Source organism: Athene cunicularia, assembly GCF_003259725.1.
Source record: "Athene cunicularia isolate RWA chromosome 1 unlocalized genomic scaffold, athCun1 chr1_part1, whole genome shotgun sequence".
Classification (NCBI taxonomy): Eukaryota; Metazoa; Chordata; class Aves; order Strigiformes; family Strigidae; genus Athene; species Athene cunicularia.
In genome coordinates, this window is record NW_020799091.1 from 17,073,896 (window position 1) to 17,095,718 (window position 21,823).

The 21,823-nt window shown below is 40.2% G+C and overlaps 1 protein-coding gene across 1 annotated transcript in view; it reads left to right on the forward strand.

Annotated features, from left to right (window-relative positions):
* Nucleotides 1-21,208: 21,208 nt before the first annotated feature.
* ZC3H12C (zinc finger CCCH-type containing 12C) overlaps nt 21,209-21,823 on the forward strand; it is a 46,319-nt gene continuing 45,704 nt past the window's right edge. Inside the window, exon 1 of the mRNA XM_026854415.1 lies at nt 21,209-21,737. The gene's annotated coding sequence lies outside the window, so the exon portion shown is untranslated. The remainder of the gene's footprint in view (nt 21,738-21,823) is intronic.

Here is a 21,823-nt window from a genome sequence, read left to right on the forward strand (position 1 = left end):
AGCCCTGTCTTTTCCAGCTATAATTCTCAGCTGTGTAGGAAACTGGCAGAAGAAAAGGGGATAGTATGTCAATTATCACACCTGGGTTCCCATCTATTAGGATAGAAGTAGGAGTATGGCATGTCCAGTGATATCCACAGCTTTGACACTGCTGGAAAAACATCTGATTAAAAGGTTACTGGTTCTGTTTCCATTTAAAACAATAGCAGGTAGTTTCCTGTGCTCTTTCGTATAACCTAACAAGTAATTATTTAAGCGGCTTCTTCAATAAACAGGTGAAAGTTTTCTTTGGCTGAAAGATGTTAAATATTACCATTAAATTACAATGAAAGCTGTGAGCAGAAAGCAAGCTTTGTTGCACTGATTTGTAAGTACATAGCAAGAAGCATCTCCTATGACCAGGCTGAGAGTTTCCACACTTGAGATCTAAGGTAAACTGCAGAAATAATCTACTGGATTTCTATTCTGCTATATTCTGGTAAATATTTAGCAATTTCACTGACTTCAACAGAGGATGAAGTTAAGCTAACTAATCCACGTTAGAGCTTTATCTGTATAAGATGGAAGTAATTTCCTTGTTTTTGAAGGACCATAAGATCAGGCCTTCATACTCTTCCTGAGTCAGAATCTGGCCAGGAGAGTTAAACTCAGATTTTATACTCAGAATGTTCAATATAGTACGTGTACTACCCACTGGACATCTGGGATAGAAGTCTTGTTCTCTTAACAGTGAAGAACTGACCTTTTACTGCCTTATGTAAAAAAATGTTGAATCATTCATTAAATTACTGTTATTAAGGCTGTCAGACAGATAACAGTAAATGACTGAGAATTTTTTTTTTCACCTTTGCATCCTATTTCATTGCTGCCATGCAACACATGCCCTTGCATACCAACTGAATGAGGAAATGTAGCATGGTGTAGCAGCAATGAATTATTGCTTTAAGGGACACTGCTCAATGGGGGGACCAGGATTTTGTAGGGTAATTAATCACCTTCCTTTACTTTGAGTCCTCGGCTTTACCTGATTGGCTTGAGGAGACAGTAAACATGGCAGTGAGTGTTCCTCTGCTTTATCTCAACAAAAACATAAGTGGGCTTGCTGGAAGGCTTGACTGAAGGTGCTGAGGCCTTTCTATCCCCTGAGATGCCCATTTATCTCAGTCCTCTCAAGATGCAGTAATTTTAGAAATGATTAGGGGTTTGATCCCAGTTCCACTATTAATGGGAATTTATCTGCATCCCAAAAGCTGCCAGCTTCAATCAGCAGACTGGGATGAAGGGCAGACGGGCAGCACAAGATAAACATCATGTCTAGCCTGCTACCGGCACCTGAGACAGCTGGCTAAAGCTAGCCCACATTTGCCCTTTATGGCCATCACCCCTGAGGTTGTCTGATAGACATATTTTCAGACAAACTAAAACTATCACAGCCCCTCCAGAAGGACTCTGAAATAAAAATTAAGCCTTATACATCATCTTGTGGACTACAAATTTATATTACTTAGGCTTTGTGAGTAAACAGAGAACATCAACCACTAAGTTGCCATTGTTCATCAACTCCTGAGCAGTCAGTGCTTTACAGATTGCCACTCAGTAGGTGACACAATATTGTTCATTATATTTGATGGAAAGTGACACTACATTTTTCACAGTGCTTGGATGTGATTTGTCCGCAACACAAGTACGTGGTGAACACTGCGATTGGCATTTCTCACTAATTATGTGGAAAAATCCACTGAGGGAGAAAGAAACTCTTGCACTATCTTCTTAGTTAACAAGAAAAGGAAAAGGATATAAAAGGTAAATGTACATCCCCAGAAACAAACAGAATATTTTCTCCATCCATAAAAATGGAGAACTACTACCAGCAAATTGGTTTTTGCCCTCAAGGACTTTGAAGAAAAGGGAAGGTTAGATTCACTGAGAAGTGCGGGGTACTGAGTCAGTGCACAGAGCATGACAAACTGTGCCCAAGGCATTGCTGCTGAGGCAAAGCTACTGGTATTTAAGGTTGATTGAACAGGACAACAAACAAGAATGTGTTCAGGTGCTCTGGTTCCTACAAAAGGGTATGTGGGCAAAGACTTCTGTGGGGTTGCATTCAAGAGATTGCACTGGAGATGTCAATAGTTCTGGTTCAGACAGGGGATTGAAAATAACATTAATTAAGGTTTTAGCTATGTTATTAACTTTGTGCCCATAATTTCAAGGACAAAATGTTCAGACTGAATTTCCCCTCTCTTGCCTACTGTTTCCACAAATTAGGTAAGTAATGACCACAGGACCATTCAGAGGTGTTAAATGCAAGTAGAGTTCAGACCTGCTGCTGGAACTGACCCACCAGAAGAGGAGTTCAGCTAATGGAAAAGCTACATTTTGTAATAGGGAAAAAAAAGATTTTTTTAATCAGTTCTTAGGACTCACGCATTTCCCATTGCTTTTTCTGAATCCTCTTAGCAAAAAAACCTAAAGAGATAATAAATGATAGTCTAAATTTTTAAAATTTCATTTTATGTACCAATTTTTGACATCTTTGGGGCACGTTTTGCAGAAGATGAATAATGAGCACTGCTTTTATTCGCTAATAGAGTTAGTGGAAAAGAAACATCCTGACAACTTTGGACTCAATCAGCTATGTCCACTTCAAGGCATTGCACTCTCCTACATTCATTTGGAGTTTATCTGAATGGTCTTTCAAGTCTAGGTAGCAGGATGGATGCAGTATAAAGTGGACTCAGAGCAAGCCCATGCAGGACAACTAACAGCAGGTCTAATCTTGACATATACAAACCAAAATGTGTGCAACAGGCTGACAGCAGTCATCAGCAAAAGACATGAGAAAAAACATTTTTCTAGGCATCTTAATTACTCTCAGGAAAAAAAAAAAATCCCAATCCTGGACCAGTTTTAAACATATGGTGATTACTTGCCATAGGCATTCCCACTAGTGAGTCAGGAAGGAGGAGATATCACCCTGATGCTCCTTAATGCCTCCTTGGATTTGCACATAGCTACAAAACTGCTCCTGTAGTCCCTCATCCTCAGCCCTGCTCCTATAAGCCTGCTAAAATAGACTTTGCTGCCTGTTTTTGCATTTTTCCTTTGCCCTCTGAACTCACCTGAAGGTCTGGGAGTGGGGTATCCACCCTTGGCTGAGGCTGAAATCTCTGGTGTTGGCTGCCACACTGTTATCCCAGATCCTGCCTATTTCCAGCTCAATGCCCGGGACAAGTGCTTGGGTAAAGAGTGTGGCCTTTAGTGCAAATTAGTCCCATTTCTAACTCTTGCTATGGGGGAATAAAGTATGGAGATATGTCCAGGCAGTGGGGAGGGAGCACCAAAAAAAAAATTTTTTTTTAAAGAAAACAGTGCCAATGTGGAGGTGAAATCTGAGTCACAACTTTTCAGCAACTGAATCTGGTAATTTTGTGAATATCTTTCTCATCCTTTTCCCCCTCCTTTGAGCTGCTGCCCTTCAAAATAATCACTTAAAAGGGCTACTAGCAGCTAGTCCCTACTGAGTACTAGGGATGGGCAACCTGCTGTACAGAGACCAAGGAACCCAACGGGCAGGGTCCGCATGGCATGCAGGGAGCTGGAGCTCAGGGCCATGACATCTTGCAGAACAGGAGAGAGAAGGACTTCAGATTCCTGTTCCTCCAGCCCATGCTTCACCGTGAGCCAAGATGCTTCAGATATCTAATAAGTGGCATCTTGCTCTGGCTGCTACAACTCTCTGCTGGCAAATTTGACCGTTAATTTGTAAAGGAAACATTCAGCCTGGCCTTCTACCTTGGAAAGGATGCTACACCTGCCACATATTTTCACTTGGAAAAGAAAGTAATTCCTGGTCTCTTTAATACAGTAGATAGCTGGAGTGACCCATGGGACAAGCTAGATGGATATTTTGGGAACAGTGATTCTTAACTAAAAGCTCAGCTTGGAAGGGCTTTCCATGTTTGTGATGCTGCAGTTAGTTTCCATTTAGCTGCTAGTGTGTGCGAGTTCCTCTGACACTAAACAAACTCCAGCTCATTCAGGGCTTTAAATATTCCTCTCTCAGACCATGGTACCGCCTTTGACCTTGAGGGAGCTGGAGTAAGCCTGGCTATGGCACAAGTGCAGAATGTCCTCCAGCAGAGGACATCTTCCATTGCACACTACTCCAGGAACAGCAGGGGCCCAGGAAGCTCATGCCAGGAGTTTGAGGGGACATTGTCCATCAACCAGGCACTATACTGGGAGGGGAGACAATACAGACCAGAGCACAGTCATGAAGCAAATATATTGTCACTTGGCACAATAAAGTGTTGTTTTTAAGCTGACTGAGACTTAATGAGTTATAATAATGAAGCTGTAAGAGCTCTGGTGTATGGCACATCACAGTTCAGTCTGTGTTTACATGATCAGGGGCAGCCGTTGGGCCAGCAGGGATGGAGCAGCATGTTGTATTCTTCTACTATGGCTATGTGTTGAAAGTACTGCAGGAGAGACCAGAAGGACACCTTGGATACACAAAGCTGGTTTGGGGATGGTAGCACACTGCCTGTTTATTTAAAAAGGCCTTATAAATGCTTTTCCCTATGTCAAACAAGGAAACAAAGAATAACAACAGATAGTAACAAGAGGCTCATTCACTCTGAAGAGAAATTAAAACATTCACATGCTTTACAATATAGTAATACATGCCCTTGATAGCATGATTATTTTTCTGCTATCATTTACTTTAAGGAGGATGGCTTACATGCATTTTCTTCTCCATGCTTTTTGAATGTCATCTATGCTGAGCAAGCAAGGACAATGAAGTAGAAAAAGAAATGGCAGATTCATTAAATGTAGTGCTCCACTTAATCAATAGTGCTTAAGTATTCCTGGTAGCCACATTTTCTGAGCATCTCACAGCCTTTTCTCAATGTATTCATTCTCATAGCACTTCTGTAATACTTTCTAAACCCATATGACAGAGGAATAATTAAAATACAGATAGTGAGTCTCATTTGACTATCCATTACACCACATCTGTAAAAGTAAATAGAAGAACAGCTCAGGGACCCTTATCTGATCAACTGGCACAGTACAGCCTGCATCCCTGTAGATACCCTCCATCCACTAAAACAGAGTGGCCTCATCCAAACTGCCTGCAGGGAACAGTCCCAGGCCTGTGCTAAACTAGGCTTTGCCTGACACAGCATCAGCTGGCCCAGGCCAAAACGATGCAGGATGTTACAAACTCAGCACAAACAGAGGTGATGGTGGTACAGTCACTCTGAACACCCTGAGCTGGCATTTGGGAGCACCCACTTCCCGCCTGGGGCTGCACACAGAGCCAGGCACCCACAGCTCTGCACAGCAGCTGCTTGGAGTGGTCACTCACGGACAGCAATGCCACCAAAAGTGACAGCAGTTGAGGGTACTTTATGCAAAAGCAACACACATCAGACATCCTGTGACCAACACAATCTGACAGGTTATAGCATCAGTTTTCTGCAATGAGTGTGGGTGCAGAATTAACAGAAATACGACCCCGACCGGGTTGCAAGTTACCACAATAAGCCTGTGATAACTTTTAGTTTAATGCAAAACCCATTAGCAGTTGCATTTGGAGCAAACAGGGCTCTTCCCATAACCGCTAGTGCATAACCTCTGTTTTTCCCTTAAATGTTGTTACCACCATCGAATTCTTTCTCTGGACAGAAAAACAGATCAGAATTTCATTAAGCCTGGATTACTGAGCAGAGGGGAAAAATAACCTATCAAAATCTTTGCTGGTGAAACCACATTCATCAAATAAGGGGAAATAGCTGGCAAGATAAAACATTTTTTAAATGTATCTGTTAAGTACTGTACTTCTTGGGAATCAAAAGCAATAAATAACAGAAGCAACAGGTGTAGAACATCACATGATATGGGTAATTAATGCCACCCTCCCTGATACTACATGGATGTCAGGATCCAGTGAAAAAAAAATGTATTCAAAAACAAACCTTATTTGATTGTTACCCAATGAATTAAACATGGAGTTCACAGATGAATATGAAGAAAGTATATAATTTTATATTTATTTTTATATGTATATACATATATAAAACCTCCCCCAAGCATTAGCTGGAGCTCTTAAAAATACATGAGCACACATATCTTTAATCTAGCACCAGATGGAGTTACTGTAGTTTGCAATAACAAAATGAAAACTCCCAAAAGGCTCAGTTTCCTTTGCATCCCCCACAACAGAGTGGTGGAGTACAAGTGCCATCAGGCCAGGAATAAACAATGAGAAGCTGCACCACGAAGCCGCTTTCTCAGCTGAACCAGACACCTCCAAAGTAAGGATTTTGCAACTGCATCTGCTCAGTATAAAATTCTCTTTCCGGTGTAATGGTAAGTGAAGTTGCCAACAGCACAGAACTGATTGTGTTTTATCAGCTTTCTAGCACACATCATGGCATCCCAGTGTCAGAAAGCCAAACCTAGAGGACCACAGGGAAAGCAAGGAGTTATTTACCACCAGTATGCTATTGCTCCCAGATTTATTTTGGTATCTTAACAACTATTATTATCTATAAAGCACCAGTAATCACTTATATTTTTCAACATTTGTAAACATAAACATTCTGTTTCAGAGGGGATACTCAAATAATATGTTCACATTAAATCTCATTTTCAATGGCTACTTTTTATACAGTTATAAACTGTACTCCAAAAGACCACCAGAGGTTCACCTGAGGACTTCCTTGATACCTTCCTTGAAGGTTTCTGGAGAAAAATGGTGACATAAGAATAGATTTGAACCAAAATCAGAATCCACTTCAAGACAAGCAAATTTGAGGGTGAGACTCATCAAAGAAGTGGATTCAGTGAGCAACCTGAGAGCTTTGCAGCTGAATGAAAAAGAATGAACCTCACATATTTCTGTGTATTTGAATTTAAATGAAGCAATGACTTTCTCACATCTTCTGCTTTAGTGTAATATAAGTTTTTCGGTTCTTACTTTTAAAAATGAAGTTCTCATAGTACTAATACTCATAGTACTATGAGTGATTTTAGGGTAGCTGGAAATTAGGGACAAAAATACAGCAGAATTAGGTGTGATCCTGAAGAACACCGATTCCCTCCCACACTCCTTGGAGCCCTAGTAGATAGTTTAGGTATCCAGGAGTGGGCACATGTGAGCAGTCAGACTGATGCCAAGTGTTGGTGGCATGCAACAGTACAGTGGGGAAATTCTGAGTCACTAGAGCTTCCCCAAAGTCATGCTGTCAGGTTTCACAGCTCATTCAGGGTACCATGCTGGCATGTTGAAACTGCCAGTGGCACTTAAGCAATCTAGTTTTAAACCTGCTCACACACACTACTATTAGCTAGAGTGAAGTTACAGTCTTAATCTGTTTAGAGAAAGCTAAACTGAGTATTTTACAAATCTCTGCCCTGTATGGGTGAGAAGCCATAGACCAAGAGGCTGCATTTTCACTTGTTTTAAACTATAGCCTTCTTCTGGACACATAACTCTCACCCAGCCAAACTATAAATCACATTAAAGAAGGAAACATTCATACACTCTCAAATAAAAAGAGGGTTAATTGCAGGGTATGACACTATTTTAATCAAATTTAATTCATCCTCAAAATAAGGACTGATATGGGGAGAGTTGTTGTGACATCACAGCAAGGACCTGGAATTTTCCTAATATAGAAGACTGTCACCTATGTAAAAACGGCAGATTAATTATACTGATTAAGCATGATGCAAATATACTTGCAGTAATACTAGCAGATGATCCTGAACATGCCTTAACAGAAAATAAGGCAAGAACAGCAAGCTTCATGCAGGTTTGCAGCAGGCTCTGTTCAGGTAACAGGTTACAAATGTGACCTTTTCCAACTCATTACTGGAGTATCATCCTCCTGCAACCATAACCTTCAGCAGCACATTTGGAGAAGCATACAAAGAGTCTTGGTTCATGCAGCAATATGTCTAGAGCCAGTCCTGGTACATATTATGCTAATATTTTGGCAAGAAGCTTATAAACTGTTATCAAGATGGCTAAGCCAAGCCCAAGCTGCAAGGTTCTAACCTTTGGTTAACAATGCTTCTTGCAGAAAAAGGTAAGACTAAATTCATGGCCTGACTGATGTCAGGCAACTGTCTCATGTTAAAGTCTCACTGCTACCTACTAAAAAGAAGAAAATATGAGAACAAGTGATTCTCTTCTGAGTAAGAGGTAGAGAAGGCAAAGATGGTAGCCTTGTGATTTCTTTTCAGTACTCTCTTGGTTCCCTCTAACATGAGATTAGATTGTTCTAGGAACACCCAGCTCTGTCTCTAACAGGTTACAGCTCTAAGAAGCAGCCTGGGTGTATTGGGATTGCTTGGCAAGGTTTTGGTAGTGGGGAGTTACAGGAGAGTTTTCTGTGAGAAGCCACCAGAACCTTCCCCCATGTCCAACAGAGCCAGTGCCAGATGGTTCCAAGATGGACTCAGGTCAAGGCCGAGCCCATCAGCAATGGTGATAGCACCTCTGTGATAACATATTTAAGATGAGGGAAAAAAACCCATGTGCAACAGCAGCCAGAGAGAAGAGTGAGAATATGTGAGAGAAACAACTCTGCAAAGAGGGAGGGGAGGTGCTCCAGGCACCATGGTCAGACAGGCTGTTGCCCTGCAGCCCACAGACGACCACAATGAAGCAGATCTCCACCTGCAGCCTGTGGAGAACTCCAGACTGGAGCAGGTGAATGCCTGAAAGAGGCTGTGATCTCACAGAGAGCCCATGTGGGAACAGGCTCCTGGCAAGAACCGTGCACCCATCGAGAGAGGAGCCCACACTGGATCAGGTTTGCTGGCAGGACTTGTGACCCTGTGGGGGACCCACACTGGAGCAGTTCATGAAGAACTGCAGCCCGTGGGAAAGACTTACATTGGAGAAGTTTGTGGAGGACTGTCTGCTGTGGAAGAGATCCCACACTGGAGCAGGGGAAGAGTGTGAGGAATTCCCCTGAGGAGGAAGGAGCAGCAGAAACAACAGATGATGAACCCCTCCCCTGTCCCCCTGCACTGCTGACAGGGTGGAGGTAGAGAAATCAGGAGTAAAGTTAAGCTGAGGAAGAAGGGAGGCGTAGGAGAAAAGTGTTTTAAGATTTAGTTTTTGTTTCTCATTATCCTACTCTAATTTGATTGGTAATAAATTAATTTCCCTCAAGTTGAGTCTGTTTTGCCTGTGACAGTAATTTAATTATATTTTCTCTCCACTGTTCAGCTGAGGAGGGGAGTGATGGAGCAGCTTTGGTGGGCACCTGGCATTCAGCCAGGGTCAAGCCACCACACTGGGGATTTGTTTTTACCATGTTATGAAACCATTCCTCTGCTCAACAAACCAACATAGTTTTGTTCTTTGCCGACCAAAATCCCAGTGGAGAGAAATTACCCAAGGACAAAAAGTGAACATAAATCTCATGCAGAACACCTAGGTACCAGAACCCTGAACACACCCACTCCATAGGACTGTTAGCAGGGACAAAACTCACAAATAGACGTGAGCTAAAATCAAAGCTGTTTCATGTTGCCATCAAGCAACTCCTGACATCCCCAATAAAAAGGACGCTAAAGCATCACGTGGATCTGGGACACCAAGCAGCTCACTATTTTTCCCATCTATCCCAGGAAGAAAGTGGCTCTGCACTCATCCCCTCAGCAAACACCAAGACAGATTTGCCTCCAGTAAGACAATATTAAGGATTTTGCAGTAGAGGCCTGTCCTAAATCGGCCCAGATTTCAGTAAACGCAGAAACACAAGCGCTCTGGCACCAAGGCATATACGTGGCCCAGACTCTTCCCACCACTCTACTTTCTGCTGGATTAGTAATTTTACTAATGTTTCAATACGAACCTGTATCTCTCCCCAGGACACAGTATGGATGTTTCTGGTATATGGTGGAACCTCCACCGCTAGTTGCTGAGCTCTTTCACATACGATCAATAAACAATTCATTGAACTACATAACCCTTTGAAGCTGAGGATACGCTTGTTAGCCAGACCGTGTTGTGGCATACATCTGAGGTGTATTGCTCTTGGGGCCATTGACACAGTGAGCAGTGTGGACTCTTAGCAGTTCCCAGAATAGTACTCTTAACACGTGTTCATTTTTGTTTGAACAGTTGCTTCAAGCAGTGAGACAGACAAGCCTCCCCCATGCTGTGCATGCTTATGTATAAATGTAAATCTTTCTTACCTTTCATCTGTGAAGGCTGAAACATCACCACATGTCCTCGTTTACTGAAAACCCACAGGCTGCTGCTGACAGAGAAGCAGCTTTCCATGCGGCATTATGTACATCCCTCTGGATCTGCACTAAATTAATTTTGGCTTATAATAAATAATTGCAGCTTTATTTTTATCTGAACCAGAGTGGTAATATATTGCAGTTAATGAGTTGTATAGACAGTGAAACACAAGAACACTTGGGAACTTGAAGACATATAAAAGACTAGACATCCCTTTTTAGGGTAGGTCTAGCATGGGGCAAGTATATTTGGGTTAGGAAAGCATTTCTGATCCATCTTTTCACCTCTGCCTAAGATGTCACCCTTTCAGAATGTGTTTACTTTGCATAAGTAATTTTGGCAAATTGCACACACAGCAATAAAGCCAGCAAATTTTGTAGTAGGACATATTAAAACATCAAATTGGAAATTGTTATGCCTCTCTAAAGTATTAATCTTTTCACACTATCACTTGTAAATAGATGGTGAGATTTCACCCCACAGCAGTGTGTCAAAATAATAACATATCGTCTGCTAACACAGAATCAACCCTACTTAATGTCACTCTGCCTTAAGTTCAATAGCCTGCAATGCTCAAGCAAATCCAGACCAACCACAGATAGAACAAACACCAAGTAAAACCAGTTGTAGTAACAAAAACTAACCTGACATTTGACAAGAGAAAAAAAGAAACAGTGTTGGGGCTTTTTCCACATTCTACTTCTCAAATGCTAAGCAGTGAGCCATGGTTTCAGTTTGCTCATAACACTGATTCTCACAGTGCTTCTAGAGAGCAGCTGTCCTATAACACAAGTCGCCTGTAACATGGTTAACTCTACATTTTGAAAAGCATTAGCAGCATTTTTAGTAGTTGCTATTAAGTATTACTTGAAATAAGTAAAAATCAGGGAGATTGACTATAAAATTACTTGATTTATTCTATGCATCCTTGTGTTAGTGCAGGCTGTGCCACAAGACCCAAAGAGCCTTCCCTCATCCCACTTTCCACTGGGGAAGAGGCAGATGGGAAATAATTTTCCCACCTGGGGAAAACTTTCAAGAACTGAAAAAAATACTCCACCCCAAACCAGGATAAATATGGAACTGTCTACACATAAATCTTGATATATCTCATGCCATACCTCCAAAACCAATGGTTATTCAGATCACATGCTCTGACTGTGGCATTCATCTATCTTCTCTTGTTCTAAGTTAGGTGTTATGGAGAGGACAGAGATCTTCATTCTCCGAGTGTTGTACAAACACTCATTCGGTGTTTGTACAACATCTAGAACAAGTCCTCAATCTACTATTAAGCCTTTAAGTGTAACAATAATACAAACAATAAATAATAACTGAATAAATGGAAGAAGCAGGTTGTCCTTTATGTCTGCAAGTTCTGATCAATGTGAAGCTTTATAAAGACAAAACTCATACCTGAAAGGCCATGGAGAAACTCAGAAGAAGTTAGTACATCACAATGAACTGATTCTGACTTGCCAATAACTTAACTTTAAAACTATATCAAGTAGCAGTAAGAATAGTAAGAGAATACTTCAGGAGAGATTTATTAATGAGTAACTATGAATTCAAAGCACTTTGCAATATATGGTGCAAGTGAAAAATCTTACATATTATTAGACAATATCAAAAAGCAGAGGATATCAAATCAATATGTTGATTAGTCTTCAACTTCAGAATCGCAAACCCAACCAATTCTCGCAAGGTTTTTAACAAAAAAGCCTTCAGTCCATGTGTCAGGTCACACGCCGTAGTTGGGATTTACCCAGGATCTTGACTCTTCTTCAAAACAACGCATCAGAAAGCCCACTCCAAGCCTCTAGTGGGCTCTACCCTGAGGATCTGGAAGTGCAAGAACAGTTCAGACTCAAAAATATAGTACAGCTGTCTCCACAGAGAAGAGGAATGTCTTATCTTTCAGGTGAATTTGAACCCAGAGCATCAAAGCAGTAGAAGCTAAATATGATGTTCCTAGATGAATGAACAGTGGAAACGGCATATAAAGTAAATTTTCTATCTTCTATCTTGGTTTCTATCTTTCAAATTGTGATGATTCCTCTAAACCAATGATATTCATGTGAAATTCAGAATCCCAGGTTACATGTGCATTATGGTCATTATTAGTATCATAATGCTATTAAAATCAAGGTATGATCAAAGCAGTATGGATTTACTACAAATGCTCTTTGAAGATGTTAATGAATTCTCCAACAGTCCTAATATCAGTCTGGCCATTTGTATTTTCTTTGTATTTCCTCTGACCTCAGAAAACTTTCTCCACTTGAAGTTTGTTCCGTTATTCTCAAAAAACTGTTCTGAGTTTCTTATAGACTGATTGACACATGAACAGTTACAAGATTCAGAAACAATTATCTCCCATCATATGATGTACTATAGTAATAAGGAATTTTTTTAAGGAACTATTATAAATCATTTAAGCTGTTTATAAAAATAGAACTGAAAAGAGTAATATTTCTGAACACTGAGCTACAATGGAGCATATTTTTAGATGAACTTGCTTTTTAGATATATGTAAAAAATCCTCTCAGTATTCCTCCCCCACAGGTGAACTTGAAAATTTACTCCACAACTTCAGGAATGAAGGCAATACCTTCTTAAACTAGCGATTGAGATAATAAAGTTTCTGAAGAGCACTTTTGGTATCTTATTTTTGCGAGAATCTTTTTTAAAGTATCGTAGACATAAATCATCAAGAAACAGCCAGCACACTTTTGCTGATGTGATGCTTGCTGATTCTGATACTCTCTTACCAGGCCTTGTGGCTCCCTGGTATCCAGAACTCAGCTTTACAGTAAGTATGGCCTGAAGTGAGCTCTACACAGCTGCATGTACTGCTTTTGCTTCAGTGGTGATGTAATGGAAGAGATATTTTTCTCTGATTAAGTTCCCCACACACTGTCCTAAAAGATAAGCTGGGGTTCACGCAGTGTACATTTAATGCCATGCAGTCTCTCTTTCACCACATGTTTAGTTTCGAGATCCTTATTATGAGAACTATGTAAACCAGCTGGAAGGAGTCCAAAGAGGAACAAAAAGGATGGTTTGAGAATAAACAGTGTTTAAAGAAGTAGTGGACTTGTTTAGCCTACAGAAGATGACAGGCATCATGATAAATAAGGGTAAAGGGTACAGTAAAGAGGAAAGGAATAAATCAAACTCTGTGCCTGTCCTATGGTTGAGACAGAGCGAAATGGCTTTCGATATAGGTGAGATATTATGGGTGCTCTTTCCATCTCAGATGGTTCTAAACACCTATCTGTAGACAACTGAGTCAAGATCCAGATCTCCACTTCTAGCAGAAACTTAAGAGACCTATAGTATTTGTAGATATATGCCTGTAGACACCTACTCTTAGAGAATTAATTCCACGATGACTATTTGAAATACATTTCCCAGGAAAAATATTCAAACAGTACAGACCAGTCAGTGCTGGAGTGTTTTGCCTAGAGTATATGCTCTCTTTATCACCAGGCATTCTCAAGAATAAGTAGGATAAACACCTTCAGGACTAATTTAGGTGGAGATGATCCTGCTGCGGAGTATACCGATGGGCCAAATGATGTCTTTTCTCATACCATTTTCTATGATTCCTATGATTCTGCTTATAGAGACATACAAGGGGACATACAATGGGAAATAAGTCCCAAGAGACTCAAAGACTGGAGCAAATGAAGAGGTGAGTGTATAAAGTCATTATGACCTCCCAACTAATATAGACACTGGAAACTGTTCAGTTTGTTCAAAAATTGGAAAAGAATTCAAAGTGAAACAAAATCTGAGAACATGGATGTTCAGTCCCAGCTATCATAGTATTGCTATCTCAAATGCAATGAATAAATAAATACTGAGATAATTTAATGCTTGTTTGGTTTCAGGGCTTTGTTCAAAAAAGGGACGCAGGAAAATTATATAAATGGAAGGAATAAAGAAAGTAGAGATTCTAATCTCCCAGGAGATAAGGTATAACGAACAGTAACCATCAGGAGAGAAGATATTACTGCTATTTCATTAATGATATGCAAAACCACTAAGAAAATGGTAGCGTGTAGTTAGCAGCTTTTGGCCAAACTGCATAGTTCCTGAAAAAGATGAATTCTCACTGCAGCTGAAAGCTGTTTTGTTCATTTGTGGTAACTGTGGTGTTCTGTTCACTTTTGAGACATCATGAAGCAAAACTATGTATGAAATAACACACCACCACCACAACCCCAGGGAAAAAAAAAAAAAAAAAAACAACACACACAAGCATTTATTCTTTTTTTTGCATTAGTAAGATCAGACTTTAACAAAATGAAGGAAGCAAAATGGTATCACTTCACCTTACAAAAGCACCAACTAACCATGGCACTGAACTGTGAAACTTATGATAAAAAATACTGTCAGGTGAAACAGCAGAATATGACTAAGAGCCATACTGGCTGAAGAAGGACAGAAAAGAGCTTGTTCCTCCATAGTGCTCTGCCAATTTTTGCCAGCTGTGAAGAAAATAAAAGAGCTAAGGTTAACATTTGATGATCTGAAAATTATCACACAAGTGCTCTTTAATTTTTATTTTTGGCATTTAAAATATTTTCAGATAAACTAAAGGAAATTTCAGAATGAAATTTTCTTCCTAATCAAGGAATCAAAAAATCCAAATAAGGACGGAAATTATTTTGCTTAGTGAAAATTCTGTAAAATTTATGCATCCAAAAATGCTTAATGTTTTAAAGTATTTGACTCAAAAGTTGAAATTTTGTAGGAACTACTTTTGTTTGAACTTTCGTTGCTTCAAAATACAAACACCCAATAGTAAATACATAGGATGAAGGCATTTTACACTCCTTTATCCTTCTCTCCCTTGTTCATTAAGCCACAGCATGACAGTAGCAATAGATAAATATATGGGGTAATAAAGATCTTCCCAAAACAGGGACAAAATTATTTTTATTATGCTAACTTTGGATTTCTCTATCACCCTCTCCCAGGGCTCTTCCCAGGCTAAAGGGAATCATAGGTATGAAGAATCCCTCAGCACTGACCTTCTTCCTCTGGCTATACAGTGTCTCACAGTACTCCAATAAGCTGCCTCTTGAGGTGACTTCTTCCTGGTCTCCAGAAGCCAACATGTATGCATCCTGCTAAGTGAAAGCTTGTTTAATATTCCTGTCAGTCAGACTTCTTCAAACATTAAATTCTTGCTTTCCTGTGCTCTGCTTGGAAGAAGATTCTCATGCTAGTTTTCAGTCATATCTCTGGATAGGTTGACAGTGGATAATTCTTCTTGCTGATGCTCTGGAAATCTTGAGAGCAGCAAGCACTACTCCTGCCCTGACCCACTTCAGGGATTCCCCAAGTGATGTCTCCCAGCTGCAGAAAGTAGGTTTGCATCTGCTTGATTTACTCTGGCAGGCACAGCAAGGGAATTTCTTCACTGCTTCCCCCACCGCCAGCATTACTGACCCATTTTGTGGCTTTAAAGCGCCTTCAGATTTTGCTTGGCTTTTTCATGATGAAGGAGAAGGTGCTAATGGAGTCCAGCATCTGTTCACGCTTGTCTGTGTCCACAGATGTGGGAGGCAATCTTTTTTTTTTTACTAAAAAAAATAAATTTTAAAAGCACTCAGACTTATCAAGGGCAGATTTCTGCCTCCTGTTTATTCTTTTGATCACTTCTCAAGCTAACTCTCCCGCAGTGCTGCAAGGTTGCAGAAGCACAGCCAGAGACAAGTCAAAAGGTTTCAGAGTTTTCTCAATGAACAGGCTAATAAACAACAAAGAATGCTCACACGGGAATATGTATCTTGGTCCAGCCCAGGACCTCTCTCTGACAGTAGCCAGCTGAAGATGTCCTCTGCCAAACACAAGAACTAAACAAACATATAAAGACTCCATCAGGGCTGGAACTCAGGGCTTAGGGCTGTCTTAGGGACATGCTGAAAGAGAGATCTCTGTACTTCAGTTTTTAATGGCTCTAGACGGACTTTTACTCCATGAACATACCCACTTTCTTCCTGAAAACATTGGTAGTTTCAGGGAATTTCTCCTTTTGTCTCTCTGAAACCTGACATCTGACTATTTTATCAGATGATCCCTAAATCCTATATTAAGAAAGACAAGTACTCTATTCATGAGTTTTGTGCCAGCTGTGGTTTAAAGACCCCTCTCATACCCTCTCTTTGTTGTGTCCTTTCCAGGCTGAAGAGTCTGTCTATTCAGCCACACCTCATGGAGAAGCTGTCCCATATCCTTGAGCATCCATACTACTCTTTTCTAATTCTACTGTATCTCTTTTGAGATATGAAGGCAGGAGCTACTTGTGGCACTCAAAAATATGGAGCACTATAAACAGTGGCATAATGATGCTTTCTGTTTCCTGTTTTTTCTTAATACCTATTTCTTTCAGGCATAGCTGAACACTGACATTTTCATTACAACCCAAATGTCCTTTGCCTCACATGAAATAGGTGGTTCTTCATTGTAGATTTTAGTCTCAAGAAACCCAATATTATATTGAAAATTTTCCACTTTATTACCCATCTCTTCTTACCCATCACTTATGAATATGTTGATCAGCACAGGTACATGGGCAAAACATGTTCTGTGTAGAAAAGCACACTATTAATCTTTAACAAGAAATCAGTACAGGATAAAAATCCTCCTTCCCTGAAAGGTTAAAATCACTATAAAATCTTCCAAAGTTGACCTTAAGGGGGAAAAAAGGTAGGTTTAAACTCCTGATGGAAATTGTCTTTAAAAGCTAGACAAATAATGTATTCCACATTGGCAATGACTGCATTAGATTTTTTATTCTAGGGTGCCCAAAATGTACATGGGTCTGCTCTCATAGACATGATGCTTTAAGCCTGTAACAGCAAAAGTTTGTAGAAAAAAAGTAATACCTAATTAGAATAGATAACATGGCTGGAAAAATAGAAAACCTATCACAAATCCTGTCTGTTGATCGGATCTGCCAAGTAAACAAATGCCAGTTGTTCTTGGTATAAGATATTTATTTTAAATTGAAATGTAGAAGTGATTGTCAAGCTACATTTTTTAAATATACAAGACTTTTCAAAACTAAATCATGCCTAGAAAATAAGTAACATAGTACAGTTCACAGTAAAAACTTCTATGGGTTCCTGGCAATGGAGATCAGAGAATTTAGGATTATATGTATTACGTAGGTCTGGAATGCAGTAACATTTTATGAATTGAGCAATTTTATCTAGTATATGTCTAAAGAATCTCAGATTTATGTTAACATTATGTAGGGTTTATGTAGAATGTGTTTGAATAGACTGACAACAGTCATCTAAATCATTTTTATCGAACGCTTGACTCACATAAAATTATCATATTTGTCTCAGCAGCTCAATGCAGTACAACTCACCAGTCTATGTCTGTTGCAGGCTGCCAGGACAACAAGAAAGGCTTTGGTCTTTGACTACACTCAGAGAAAAGTGGGCAAAATATTTTTTGTCCTACAAAGAACAGAGGAATGACTAGGGATCCTACTTGAAAAGAAAACAAGATGTACAGTGGGACTGGATAAAGGAATGATGATTAATGAGAAGCCTCAGGTTATATGTAATCACAGAAAAATAGGTCCAGAATGGACCTTGATTAGGCACCTTGTCCATCCTCCAATTTCAATGCCAGATCAATAGTACTTGCTATTTGCTCAGTATGTACTTAAAGACATCCAGCAATGGAGACACTATTACACCCTCTGCAATATAAAGCTCTGCCTCACTAATGCTACCATAAAAAAGCTTTTCCTTCCTGATGCAATTTAAGTCCATTACATCTTACCCTACCTATCAAGAATAGATTATTCCCCTTCTCTTTGCAGTGGCCTTTTAAGTACATAAAGTCTCTTAGCATGTCTTCCTTCTGCCTTCTTTTCTTTATCCCAAACAACTTCAGCTCCTTTAGTCTTCCCAGTCCTCTGTTCATTATTTTGCCACCTGCCCTGTCTCCTGTTGGTCACATACTTCTTGAGCTATGGTGCTCAAAACTTCCCTAACCCTTCCACTGATGTCCTACCTATACTGCATAGAGCCCACAGATTGCTTCCCACACATACATCTTTCTGGGACATGTACTATTTTTGCCATGAAAACACATTGCTGACTCATGTTCAGCTTGTGATTTATGGTAGATTCCAGATTTCTTTCTAGAATATTAATTTTTCACTAATTGTTTCTTTTCCTGAATTTGTGCAATTTTTTATACCTGCCTAGGCTCAGCAGCTTTCCTTTGTCCCCACAATACATGCCTTACGTTTTCTAGTCCAGCTTTGTATTCATCAAGATTCTAATCCCCTCCTCCAATATGCTTGCAATTCTTCCCAGAACTGAAAAGAACTAGATTCAGATTCCTAGAGCACCCTACCTGGTAAACCCATTTTGACACCAGCTGTTGACACCTGCTCTGTAGGCATGGTTATCTACCTATTTAAGCCCCAGCTCCGTAGCACCTCTACACAGACTACGTTTCCCTAGTTTTTTATCAGAATACCAAGGTACAGTACCAAACAACACATTACATTTTCGCATGACTCCGTCACTGTGGTAACATAAATTAACAAAATGTACGTTGTCGTAGCAGCTTTGTTATATAAAGTGTGTAGGCTTTTCTACGCAAATAACAGCAGGAGCAGCACAAGATTCTGACATAAAGAAGTAACTGGACAAAATGTGGTGGCTGAAAAGGGAAAATAATGGCACATGGAGGCTAAACAAAGAGCTGACAAATCATCTAGACATTTTGAAGATGTGAGTTTAGAACCAGGGACCATAACTGTGGCTAAATAGAAGGAAAGTATGAAGGTCTACCTGCAAAGGATACTCAAACAACTGAAGCAGAAAGCCAGCAAGAAGTAGACTTAAGGTTTAGGAACTTTAAGGAAAGCAGCAGTTATTTATGAAGGTAAAGCAACAGGTACTAACAGTAATGACATTCTGCTGAAACCAATTATCTGCTCTGGCAGATATATGATAATGATATCATTTGATATATCATAATCCCAAGAACAAGCTGGATCAAGAGAGTTTTGGGCAGGGGTTACCTGAGGAGTGGACTATTGTGGATGGAGGAATGAAATGCAGGTTTCCCAGGTCAAGACAGTGAGTAGTAGGTTCAATTACAGGGGGTGGCCAGCTGTTGGACTGCTCTATGTCACAGGCAGAAAATATTAAAGTCATGGAAAACAGCTGTAGCTCGTAAGGGTGAAGTGGAAATGGCAGATTAAATGCACAACATAATTAAAAAATAAAGACATTTTGAAAATATGTGCATCTTTTTATTAAAAAAAAAAAAAAGAAAAAGTAACTGATGCAAAGCTCCTAAAGCAAATCTGACTTGACAGAGATTCATAAAGAAGGAGGAAATTCAGAAATAACATGTATAGGAGGCCAATTTTACAGAAAAAGTATTGTCTATAAACTTTTGCTATTCTGTATTGTTACATCGTAGTTACGCAAACAGAGATTCTGGAAACAAAGAGGTTCTGGTTGCAGAATGGGACAGCTGGTCCTGTTTTCCCTCTTCTTGCTTTTAAGTACTGATTAATCCCACGAGTGCATTCTCATTTATTATCAACTTTTTCCTCCATTTGCTGACCAGGAAAGTGTTATGCAATGTGTGAAAGTCCCAGAGAAGCTACGGAAATCCTGAGTTTCAGCAAAACCTGAAGAACAGTGACGTGGGAAAGACTGTAGACATACAATGGGGAACCAAACCCAGAGGAAGAGAGAGATGTGGGAGCCCCTGTGACTGTCCTACCCAGTGAAAGTCTTTTAACACTTACAACCCTCCCTTCCAAGGTCCTACTGCGGTATTTGGGCTTTGTGGTCACGGGACAGAAAAATCCTGGATTCTGACTCCCAAACGTCTGTTTTAATTGGGAAGAATTTACTTTCTAAGGCAACAGGAGAGGAAATGAGATTTTAACAATGAGCAATGCAGTGACATCAAGTAGCTCACTTCATTTTGAGTAAACCTCACACTTAAGCAGACTTAACTTGTGCTTGTAACTTGTACATTTTAATCAATTGCAAAGGTACTACAGGTTTCCAGAACTGCAATCTTTTCTAAACAAGTGATGAAGTCAAAAAGATCCTTTAGACAAATTCAGCAGGAACTATAGTATACTAAGAGAAAAAAAAAAAAAAAAAGTTAACGTGAAACTCTCTTGTGACTTTAAGTAGTTTCAGAACCAGTTCCACTCCATATTATTCTGTTCTTTTTTTTTTTTTTCTGATAATTGAGAATAATTTTCTCCAGCACTGCAGTACTTTTAACTGACTCATACACTCCTCAATCACCAGCAAAGGCTTCAATAATAAGCAGCAAAATAGCACTGCAAGTGTCTAATTCTTTAGTCTTGCTTTCACTGATTTCCTCTGTTAAACTAATATTCATAGTTGCATTTGGACACCACTCTGACTCTGAAACAGCATCAGCATGTCTGGGACTGAGGGAACAAGCATTTTTAATTTTTTTTTTAAATAGAAGTCTCAACTTCCTTCTGCACAGCTAAGTAACTCCGCAGACGAGAGAGCCATCCTCCTGGACCATGAGCTGAAGCTTCCAAAGTCATGCCTCAGGATGGGGATGAGATACACCAAGAAATTCAACAGACCTTGTCCTGAATGAGTTGAATGGACAAAATCATGCGATTGCTCTTACAGATTATCTCAGCTCTAAGAGGGAGGGTTTATTGGAACATATATTGGAAAGGAACATAACCCTGTTCCTCTACAATCTTTTGTCTGGGCAAAGCTATCACTAACTGGAAAATATTTATCACTTACTGGAAAAATAAACCCTGGAGAATGTCCCTTCAGGCTCATATTTGTGTAGAATTTGCATAGATGAGACGCAAAACTTTAAAAATCTAGCCCATTTTTTACTGGGTACCAGTAAAGCTTTTAAAAACATTAATAGTAGAATATGAGCAAATAACAATTATATATACACGCTTCCAGTCTGTGAGTAGCAATAGCTGTATGTCATATCTTGTATACGATACGCCCAGCCGGCTCACCAGCCGTAATCACACCACCAGAGTTTCATTCATACCTCGCGAGCAGCCTCCCGGCGCTCACCCGCCCCGGCAGGAGCGCAGAAGGCAGAGTGGGATGGTGAGAGGTAGATTACTTCATCTGCATAAAATTGCGGGGTGGGAGGAAACATCTCATAATTAGAACACGGGACGGAAATTAAGGTTTCTACCAACTCTGCCCCAGACTGAGTTTGTTACCCTTGGCAAAAAGCTCTCCGACCTCTCATTCTCCATCCGCAAAGACAGGGGCAGTAAGGTCTGGGGACACTTGAACAGTAAAGCCTCCACAAGCACCCAGGCGCTTCCTCAGATGGCAGCAGGGCCTCTGCCGGGCCGGGAGGACCAGCTGCCCAGGCCGCTTCAGCGCGGTGCCTCCCCCAGCCGGTAACGTTTTGCTATTCCGGGAGGGTGCTACTACGGCGGCCTTGGCCCCCCGGGCGGGCATCCACGACGCCTGTCTCTTATACACA